Consider the following 11,783-nt stretch of genomic DNA (forward strand, 5'->3'; position numbering starts at 1 on the left):
TATATATACAGATGCATTTATGTGTATATATATATAGATGCATTTATGTATATATATATATAGATGCATTTATGTGTGTATATATATATATATATATATATATATATATATATATATATATATATATATACCTATATATATATATATATATATATATATATAATTTTATCCTGTTATTACCAGAGTAATTTCTAATACGATAGAGGTATGTTATTATTTGCAAAAGACCATTTATATGGTAAAAACGAAAACAAAATTCAGAAAATGTTATTATATTACACGATAATTAGATTATATATGACAACGTATACATTTTTTTCTAAAAAAGAATGGCCATATTGTTAAAAGAGTGTATATATTTTAGGTTTGGGTAAATTTTTTCCGGAATTGTTCTTAGTAAATGCTTTCTAATCTCTTCTAAAAATATTAATTTAACGATATTTCATCATTTCCTTATCTCTCTCTCTCTCTCTCTCTCTCTCTCTCTCTCTCTCTCTCTCTCTCTCTCTCTTTCCACAACTCCCTCTCTCTATATATATTTTCTTTAAATATAATTATCAACTGACACGTGTTTCGTCCTCTACGACTCATTAGAGTGGCTAGCAAGATTCGAAATCGGGACCCCATGGTAAGAACCTCTCGTCCACTTACTTCACTTACTGTTCTTACGTATTGCACTTTATGTAGATTTTTTTGTTTATGTTTTTTTGATACGTTTTGAATGAGTTCAATTATTTACGATCGTGCATTTTTACCTTAATTTTCCCTTTAACCATTTTCGTACCCCCATATGGTATAAATGATTTTTTATATGAATTTTATGAGTTATAAATTACTCAAAATTCGAACAATAACTTCATGTGAGACAAACGCATGAACTTAATATTTGTGTTAAAGAAAATTGTTTAAAAAGAGCTGGAAGGTAAATTATACTTTCTGCTATTGAATTCTGATCTTAATTACAAAATATTGATTTTGTCGTAAGAATTTCTTCTCCCAATGTAAATACACGCACACACATACACACGTATATCGGTACATATTTTATATATATATATATATATATATATATATATATATATATATATATATATATATATATATATATATATATATATATATAATGTACCTATTTACTATGCCTCCCCACGGGACAGAGTTAGACACCAGGGTCGTTTTTTAACGTGGAGAAAAGGTACGAAAATAAAAATTGCCTCAGCCGTGAAGGATTTCTCTTCGACTGAAAAAGAACAAGAAATAGAAGTGCAGCATCTGAAATACAGATACTACAATTTGGTCTTGACCAAAAGGCCAAGAGGAGTTTAATGTTTTTGTTTTATTTACGTACCTATAATATTTTTATTATTAATGATACTTAAATTTGTTTTTTTATTATTATATTATTTATTACCATTTATTGTTTCCTAATTTTTCATTTTTCTTTTATTTATATGTTTTATAATTTTAATTTTGTCCTTTCTCCCATTTATATTTTATATTTTAATTTTATAAATGCGATGCATACCTTTATATATATATATATATATATATATATATATATATATATATATATATATATATAAATGTATGTATATATATACATGTGTGTGTGTTTGTATATTTTAATTTTATATATATGATGCATACCCTTCTGTACATATATATGCATGTAAGTATGTATGTATGTATATATATGTGTGTATATATATACACACATATGTGTGTGTTTGTATGTATATATATATATATATATCGTCATATAAAATATATCTCTATATATGTATATAATGTATATATGCATGTAGTTAATATTTTAAAATTTATTTATAAATTATATACATTTAAATATACGTTTTTATTTTCCTTTTTCTTCTTATATATATACGGTGTATACATTCATGTACATATATATATATATATATATATATACATATATATATATATATATATATAAATACACATTATTATATAATATGTGTGTGTTTATATAATATATATATACCTATAATTAATATTTATAGATTTATTTATAGAATAACATATATTTTAATATATAAATATATATATATATATATATATATATATAGACACGCATATTATTTTATATTTATTAATATATAACTTTTATATATCTATATATAATATATAAATATATAGAGAAATATTTATGCATATGGGTATATAAATGCACATAGCTATACGTATATGTATGTAAATGTGTATATGTGAATATATGAACATGCATATATATACATATACATATATATATATATATATATATATATATAACATATGAACATGCATATATATATATATATATGTATATATATGCATATAAATTTGGATTCGTGCAATTTATTTAACATGTATAAAATTTTATGACGTTTGAATTATAATTTTTCGCAGTCGAACAACCATATTTATTCGCTATTTCTCACTTCTGTTTTTCAAATAAAATTTACTTACGGCCGCTTAAAATACATGAAATATGCACTTGAAACCGAGATGACAGTTTTTACTGAGAGAAGTATTATCTTTATATGGATGTATAGTAAGTATTATTTAGTTACCCTAAAATCAAATTTTTTTATCCTTAAAACGATATTACGACCGGACACGTATCAAGTTTAACCTTTGAATTATAATGGTTGAGGCTTATACGAACCAAACTTGTAAATATATTGTTGATTAATTGGACATAATTTATTTATAAATACTGTTAAAATCGATCGCACTTTTACAGGTGGCTGGTGGTAGTAGTAAGTAATAAGATTCGTTTAATTAATTGAAATTTTATAAAGTATACTCAATTAAAGCTATATGATAGGCAATTAATATAATAAGAATATTACTCTGTAATATGAAAGAAATGTGTTTTTAAAAAAATACTCAATTTCCACTTGAATTATTTTATGACTGTTAATCTGTTAATATGCTTGTATTATACATATCGATATATATATATATACGTGTATATATAATATATATATATATATGTATATATATATATGTATAAATATATATATGTATATATATGTATAATCTATATAGAGAGAGATGTGTATAAATATATATATATATATGTGTATATATGTGTGTATTTATATGTATAATTATTTATATAGATATGTATAATATATATATATATATATATGTATATATATAAATATATATGTATATGTATATAAATATGTATGTGTGTATATATATATATATATATATATATACAATTGTAACATATATTTTTCATACCTAAGTAATGTTTAATATAATAAAGTTATGCTCAAAATGTGCAATAGGGCATATGACAAATATGAAAAATCAACCTGTAATATTTAAACGGTATTAATTTTACTATAATTTAATTAAACACATTTTAACTCATATAATTATGCATGATACAAAACTTTCAAAGTAAGTTAAAATTAGAACCTAATCGTTTGTTAAGAAAAACCTTATCTTAAAACAGGAAGTAATTTGCTGATATATTGAAATAAATTTGAAATACATGCGTATTATTTTTGTATTTAATAATGTATACGATTGTTTGATAAACTCGAAATGAAGACAACTCCTAAATAAATAATACACAATTCGTATTATGTAGATGCATCGGACTACTGTTCTCACCTTGACTGTGATTTTCACACCGTTTCGGTCGTGGAAATCTCCGACCTTCTTCGGGTGTATCTTATCGAACTCGGGCATGTTTCTGTTGAATTCGGAAATTTGGACGGAATTTCGAACCGAAACATTTATTTACTCTACAGAGGTAGCGTGCTCTTGTTCAGTCATCCATGACTGAATAGGGGTCCTAAGTAATTAGCAATTATATTCGAACGAGATTAAGATGAGAACATTAGTTCGATGAATCCAAATAATACAAATAACCAATCCTCATCTAAAAAATTCAGAAACGTCAAATAATACAATATTTAATAAAAATATTATTCGAAATCAAAACAAAAACTTTTCTACATTTTTGAACATATTTCACACCGATTGTTAATAATATTCATAATATACATGCATCTCATTTCCCTAACTAATTGCTCACAAAACTAGTCAGCACCATATCATATAAATCCAGGCATTTGTTTCCCCGATGTTTTTCTTATCGAAATTCTTTTCTTGAAAAACATCGGGTACTTACGGAACGGATCACGTGAAGGTTGCAAACTTCGAACATGAAAATGATTTTGTGGAACGAACTCGATTCGAACACGAACACCCAAATTGTCAATTCGTGTCGTCAACCATTTAGGTACGGTCGACTCCATACAAATCTAGAAAAACGTAATTTTTATTTTCTGTTGTCAGAAATGATTTGAAATTTACATTCGTGTATTTTTTTAAACGGAACACGTATAATAATTAGCATTACTTGTTAAAATAATTATGATGTATATTAAAAGAAAATTCAAATTATTATATCTACAATTGAGTGTGAGTTCGTCCCTTATAGACTCCGAAACAGCTGCATAGATTTTCTTTAAAATTTATAGAACTTTAGTGTTTGGGAGTGATCTTTTTATAGTTTTGTCTAACAATACCTCCGATAATTACCGGTAATCGATAGTCGAAACCGTTATTTTTTATTTATCTATCATCGGTAAAGCCATTTTTCCATGTCGTCGCTTAGCAACAATGATAAAACAACGGGCCGTTAAAATTCTACTGTGAGTAAGTTGATTGCTTGTTTGTTTTTTCTTTTGATTTTTTTTCATGACGTGGTCTGTAGGTTCAAACTCCGCACGAAAATGTCTTAATTTTTCTTTCATGCAAAGAATTTTATAAGACTTGAAAATTTACCTGTTTTTTTTTTTTTTTTTTTTTTTTTTTTTTGCAGTACATTGTCTGTAAGTTCAAACACAGCACGTAAATATCTTCATATTTGTTTTTCGTTAACTGGGAAGAAGTTTATATAAAATAATTGTATAAACAAAACAGTAGGTTCTCTAGAGAGCAATGTAGAATAACATATATTTTGGACTAAGTTACTGCATTGAGGTTGGTTGGTTGGTTGGTTGTTTTTGTTTTACGGTATATCAACCCTTTTCGGGTTATTTAATGCCGAATCAAAAGATTTTGAAGAAAAAATTTTTTAATAGAGTATATTTGTTGTTTTCACTTCGGTTTCTATTTAACCCATAGTTGGGACCCTAACAGGTACTACCATTCCGGGTCAGAGTAAACCTGGGAGCAATGGTAATTAAAGGGTGGCTCCACACTCCCCAAAGCTCACAAGCTGGGGCCTCACCACTGGATATAGTTAAAGGTCATATCCAGTCCATTGAGGGACTTTTACCCTCTGCAGGGGGTCAGTCGGCGTATTCTAATGCCCCACCGACAGGGCCATGCATGGAGGAATGTGAAGCTTTCTGCCGGGCGATTTCCCGAATGTCGATAACAAAAAAAATATAAAAGTGTGAAATATTCGTTGATGAAAAAAAGACTGGAACTGAACTACAGTAAAAGTTTATTAAATGCAAATTATTGTACTCGTACTTTTTTCATTTTGATCAAATTTATTAACGAAAATTAATGAACATGTAATTTAAATATGAACAATATAATTTTGTTCGATTAGACGGTGTTAGCTTGTTGCTAGTTAAACAATAAATCATCAGTTAAACTTTGTTCATTACACATTGTTGTCAGTACATACATACATACGTACATACACACAGACATGTACGCATCTATTATTCCAATTTTATATAACTCAGAGATAAAATATCCTTTGAATTTAAGGAGAATAACGACAAAGTAGTACATGGTATTATTCTTACATAAACATTCAGGCAACTCTACACACTGATTATATATATATATATATATATATATATATATATATATATATATACATATATATATATATGTACACACACATATATGAATATATATACACACATATATATATATGTATATATATATATATGAATATATGTATACACATATATATGTATATATATGAATATATATACACACACATATATATATATATGAATATATATATACATATATATGTATATATATATATGTATATACATATATATATATATATATATATATATATATACATAAGATAGAATGAGAGAGAGACTGTTAGAAAAACGGAAGGAAAAGCATTAATATTTCATAGAAATATTCATCGTAATCAATCTATTAGTAGAAAGTAATATTATTATTAAAATACTCATCACAACAAAGCCGCCCTTAAACATTTGTTTTTCATTTTGGAAGGCTAAATGAATTAAAACCCGCAAGTTTACCTGTATTTTGTTTGTACAAAGTGACGCCGTTTTTAAAAAAACGGCATTATTTTGCACCAGCCTACTACTACTACTACTACTACTACTACTACTACTACTACTACTACTACTACTAATAATAATAATAATAATAATAATAATAATATACACTACAAATATATCACGCACTTACATATGCACACAGTCACACGCACACACACACAATAAGTTATAAAGGGTAATTTAAAGTGGTAAGTTTTTTTTTAATCTGAAAATGTATATGGATGCGTATGAAATATACGTATTGATATATTTGTGTAGACATTCGCACGTGTGAAATAAAAATATATACAAACACCTACTGATAACTGCCCAACACTCATACATACATACGTATATATATATATATATATATATATATATATATATATATATATATATATATGCATATATATGTGTGTATATATATGCATATATATATATATGCATATATATGTGTGTATATATATGCATATATATATATATATATATATATATATATATATATATATGCATATTAAAATATTCAATACACCACACATTTACGCACACAAAAATAAGTATTTAGCTATAATAAGATTTTTGTAAATTTTTATGAAGTGTTTGGTATAATGTACTTGTTAAGGACCTCCTCTCTGTGTCTCTGCCTCTGACTCTCTCTCTCTCTCTCTCTCTCTCTCTATATATATATATATATATATATAGATGTTATTGATTTGGTTTTACTGTGCGATACTTTGTACATGGATTTAATTATTTATATGAAAGTGCATTTTTATCTGAATGCGAGTTAGGGATAATTTTCCCTTTTACCAATTTGGTATCCTCAAATGTGAAGCGGCATTTATTAGTCCATAATTATATTTTTAAAACTATATATTTACACACACACACGCGCGCGCGCATATATATGTGGGTGTATATATATATATATATATATATATATATATATATATATATATATATATTTTTATATATATATATGTATATCTGCAAATTTAGGTGTATATTTGCATATATATGTAATTAATTATAAATGCAATATGTTTATGCGATATATATATATATATATATATATATATATATATATATATATATATATATATATGCGTGTGTGAAATACGTCTGTATTTTTGTATGCGTGTCTTCCGAATGTATGGACCTATTTAGGTATTTCTCCGAAAAATATTTCAAAGAATAGAAATGCTTAAGAAAAGTAAGTGCGGAAATATTTCATTCACACAGATAATTTATCTTGAAATTTATAATTTTGAAAATTATTATCAAGGTATCTAATATACATACAATGTAAATTATCCCTCCCTTGTTCTACCTATCTATCTATCTATCTATCTATCTATCTATCTATCTATTCATCTATCTATATATTTATCTTGCTAAGTATCTGTGTAGCTTTTTCACGTTGTGTGTATATGCGTATATGTTTGTATGTACTAAGGTTACTTTAAATATATATTTAAAAAATAAATGGTCATATAAGCACAAATAAAAATATAAATTACACATTTAAATATAAAATATATACTCATTTAATTGAAACCTTTGCCCATAAATATTTATACACATATACATGTATATATATATATATATATATATATATATATATATATATATATATATTGACTTATATATATTTATATATATATATATTGATATATATATATATTGATGTACATATAAACACACGCACATATATGTATACACATATATTGATATATTTACATACACCTACTCACACATTTACACCCCATATATATATATATATATGTATGTGTGTGTGTGTGTGTGTGGGTGTGTGTGTGCGTGTGTGTGCGTGTGTGTGCGCGTGTGTGTACGGATATCTGTATTTATATATATATATATATATTCGAGCATATATATATATACATATATATATATATATATATATATATATATATATATATATATATATATATACACAGCTCGACTTTTAGCTATATACACAAACATATATGTCCACACACATCATTTTTATTTAAAGAAGACAAGCAGCTGTGCAAAATCAATTCATTATCAGAATGCCATGTGTGGTTACTTTTCGAATTAATATTTCACGTATCTTTGTCACATATTGAATATTCATTTTCCGTTTAATATAACATAAAAATTCATGTGATCAACATTTTTTTCAATAAGTGAAAAAAACAAACTTTCAGATCAATATTTGGTTTATCATTAGCATTCTTTTTTTGTGTGTGTGCATTATCACGCATCATATTTCATGTTTTATATCATTCATGCGAAATATAATGACGATCTTCTGTTGGAATTAACACGAACACATGCTCAATAAATACAGGGAGGCTGGTCGTTCAAACCGTGGATACATCTTTAATGACTTGGTGTAAAAAAAACACCCCAAAAACAAAACAAAAACACTAAGTGTTACTGTTATAAGCCTGTAATGTTCAAAGTTTTATCGGTGTCTGTAAAATTCGCTCACACATATTCCAATCATCTATAATATTTAAACCAAAAAGAAGCATAATTCCTAAGCAATCACTATCCATCCAGATTTAGAAGCCATTCGATGATAATAGGTAAATCGATACCAGGTGGACGGTAATCTACACCGTGAAGATCGGTAATAGTGGACATTTTTTTGGCAGGATTGCATTATTTAAGCGGACGGCTCATCAAAAATGTATTTATATTGAACTTGAAAACGGCCTTCTAGTAGTCAGATAGGAAGCTGTCCCACGGTACTGTATTCCACAAACGAGCAGTCTTAGAAAATAATCTTTGCTCATAGAAGTTTCGTTAAGTTTCAGAAAGTGAGAGAAAGATTAGAAAATAATTAACAGTGGGTATAGCTGGACGAGTTTTTCTTGGGAATGATTTGTATGATGAACCATAGATTGAAGCTCAACTGAGTCCATTACATGAAAATAACGATAAAGTAGAGAAAGCCACACAGCGTCTCTTTTGTGAGAAATACGGAGTAAAGATGGAAACCATGCGTCTCCCACTAGAATCGATGTAAATTTTGTACTTTGTCAAGGCAGGAAAGTCGTGCCTCGTAAAATGTGCCAACTATACTTCTTAGAACGTATTTTGTCTTTAGTGACAGTACTAAATAAACTCCGAAATAACTTACCTTGTCAAACAACCCTTCCATGAAAAAATTCTACTGGAATAAATTTGTCGCCGTAAAGAAAACAACACTACAGCTTTATTATAAAACTTTTATTGAAAAAATCAATTCAGATAATTGATTATGTAATAGAGCTGACATTTATTAAATGTAGCCGCCTTCAGCCTCACTCACCACTTCGATTCCGTTCCGGAACTGGGGGCACGCCTTTTTAGCAAGCGTCGGCGAATACTGGGCGGATGGCAGTAATCAGGTTAATTTTGGTGTAGTAAGACATCATACTGGTAATGCTCACCACGTATGATCAAACAAAATAGTCCATTGGATACAGTTCGAGGAAGGAGAAGGGCCAAGGAGAGAGGGATACAAAATTGTAGCACTCCTTCTGAAGCGAAGCCTAGGTCTCTTTGGACTTGCGGACCGGTTCCAGCGCCCAATTGGTTGCACCGGTGGATCACCACACACTTCAGCACATCCAGGTACACTTTGGTGTTGACTTTCAAGCCGACCTCGAAGATTTGAGGTGGCATGATGTAGCCCTCACTTGAAACCACACTAAAGACAATAACCGTAGCCGGAAACTTCGTTGAGCTGTGCCCTTAATCCGGATTTGCATTTTTAGGGTGCTGACAATGGTCATGTTGTCATAACTTTGATCGGTATAGATCGGGAGAAGTACAGCGGCGCATCTCCGATCTCGTTCTTTGAATATTGTATAACTTTTAGACATAAGATACAGCTCCTATCTCTCTTGGGATTTATAGACAACTGGCCAACTAGTAAATGGTCAACAAAAAAAAGAAGAAAATCGGTTTACATCAAACGGAAATGGAATCCTGTCATCTTTTCTAAGGAGACAATGTTATCGTTTTACTATGCATTACAGAATATTACTAAAATAAATATTGTATTCGATGATATTAAGTCAACAATATTTGAAGAAGTGCCGTTTGGGTTACTGTTCGTTGCTTTGATAGAATTCAAATCGACTTCGAAATCTAGTGGCAAATTATCATAGTATAAACCTTACTAGTCTCTCTCTACTAAATCGTTAGCCCTTTAAGACGCTCGATGGAATTCAATAATTTGGTTATTTATTGGAAGATATTTACAGTAAGAAGGCATCTCTCTTAAACAACTAAGAAAAAACGTTAATTTCTACCTCAGTGTGTCTGACGTCAGTCGAAATTTCGCATTGACCTCCAGTCTGTGGAACATTTTCGGAATTTTGTTTCATGGTGATTTCAATTGGTAATTTTCAACGCCAATGTAAATAGATTTCTATTTAAAATTGTCCGCAGAAATATTCGGACGTGATAAAAACAATAATTTCAGCACATTAACCGTTATCCTCGAGTAACAAGGCCTTAATATGTGAAAAATTGTAAGTAAAACAGCTTATAGTCTCTTAGGTTTTTAGCCAAAACCTTGCCAATAGACTGATATAACTGTGAATAGTGCTAACTACTTGGTAAAATAAACGATGCATTTTCTCTGACTCTTCTTGCTTTTAAATCGTGATTTTCCTGACAACTGCTCCGCAGAATTTCCATGTATGGCTTCCCTGTGCCAAACTTTCACAAAAACAGTCGACTAGCTATAGTCGCTATATAGGAGTTTCCACACTTTCTTACTGTGCCTAAATCTAAACGCAGAGTTCAGAGTTCAAAATAGACTTCGTAGCTTAGTGGGGGATTCCCTTTTCTCTTCCCTGCAATCTCTTTCCCACAGAAGAGACGTTGCGAGCATGCCTCTGCTGTATCGTTATTTCCATGGCAAGTGCTCAGCTGAACTTCAATCTATGGCCCCCCCTTCGCTAAACTTTCACGAAAAACACTCGTCTAGCCAAAACCACTATCAACAATTTCCCACACTCTTTATCCGTGCCTAAACCTAAATGCAGATTCCATGAATAATCCGTCTTTCTGAAAACTGCACACCTGTGGAACTCTCTTCCGATTGCCTGCTTTCAAGTCCAATGCAAACAAATTCTTGATGAACCGTCCCCTCACGTAATCCAATTTACAGAATTCCCGCTAATAATGTTTACTACGCTATAATTACATTGCCTAATGTATACCCATTAACCCTGTAAAAATAATAAATAAAAAAAGATTATTTCGAAGAACTGCCGGTCTATCGAACATTGTTCCGCTGGTATGCTTCCCGGTTTAATACATGGCGGCTTTCAAATCTAATATAAACAAGTACTTGTTGAGCGGTTCCCATAAAAGATCAAATTCTACCGAATTTACACTATTAACGATTACTGCATCATCACATTACATTCACTAATCCTTATCCCTAAGCTGCTTTCGGGCTTCAATATGTGACTCCGAAGTAAAAAGAAAATA

General features: G+C 28.8%; 1 long non-coding RNA gene across 1 annotated transcript in view; it reads left to right on the forward strand.

Moving 5' to 3' along the window:
• The first annotated feature begins 2,488 nt into the window (after positions 1-2,488).
• Positions 2,489-11,783, forward strand: part of LOC145284791 (uncharacterized) — a 34,382-nt gene continuing 25,087 nt past the window's right edge. The window contains exon 1 of the long non-coding RNA XR_013868882.1: positions 2,489-2,551. This is a non-coding gene — a long non-coding RNA (uncharacterized LOC145284791). The remainder of the gene's footprint in view (positions 2,552-11,783) is intronic.

This window comes from Euprymna scolopes, chromosome 9 (genome assembly GCF_053919585.1).
Source record: "Euprymna scolopes isolate OS-2025 chromosome 9, ASM5391958v1, whole genome shotgun sequence".
NCBI lineage: Eukaryota > Metazoa > Mollusca > Cephalopoda > Sepiida > Sepiolidae > Euprymna > Euprymna scolopes.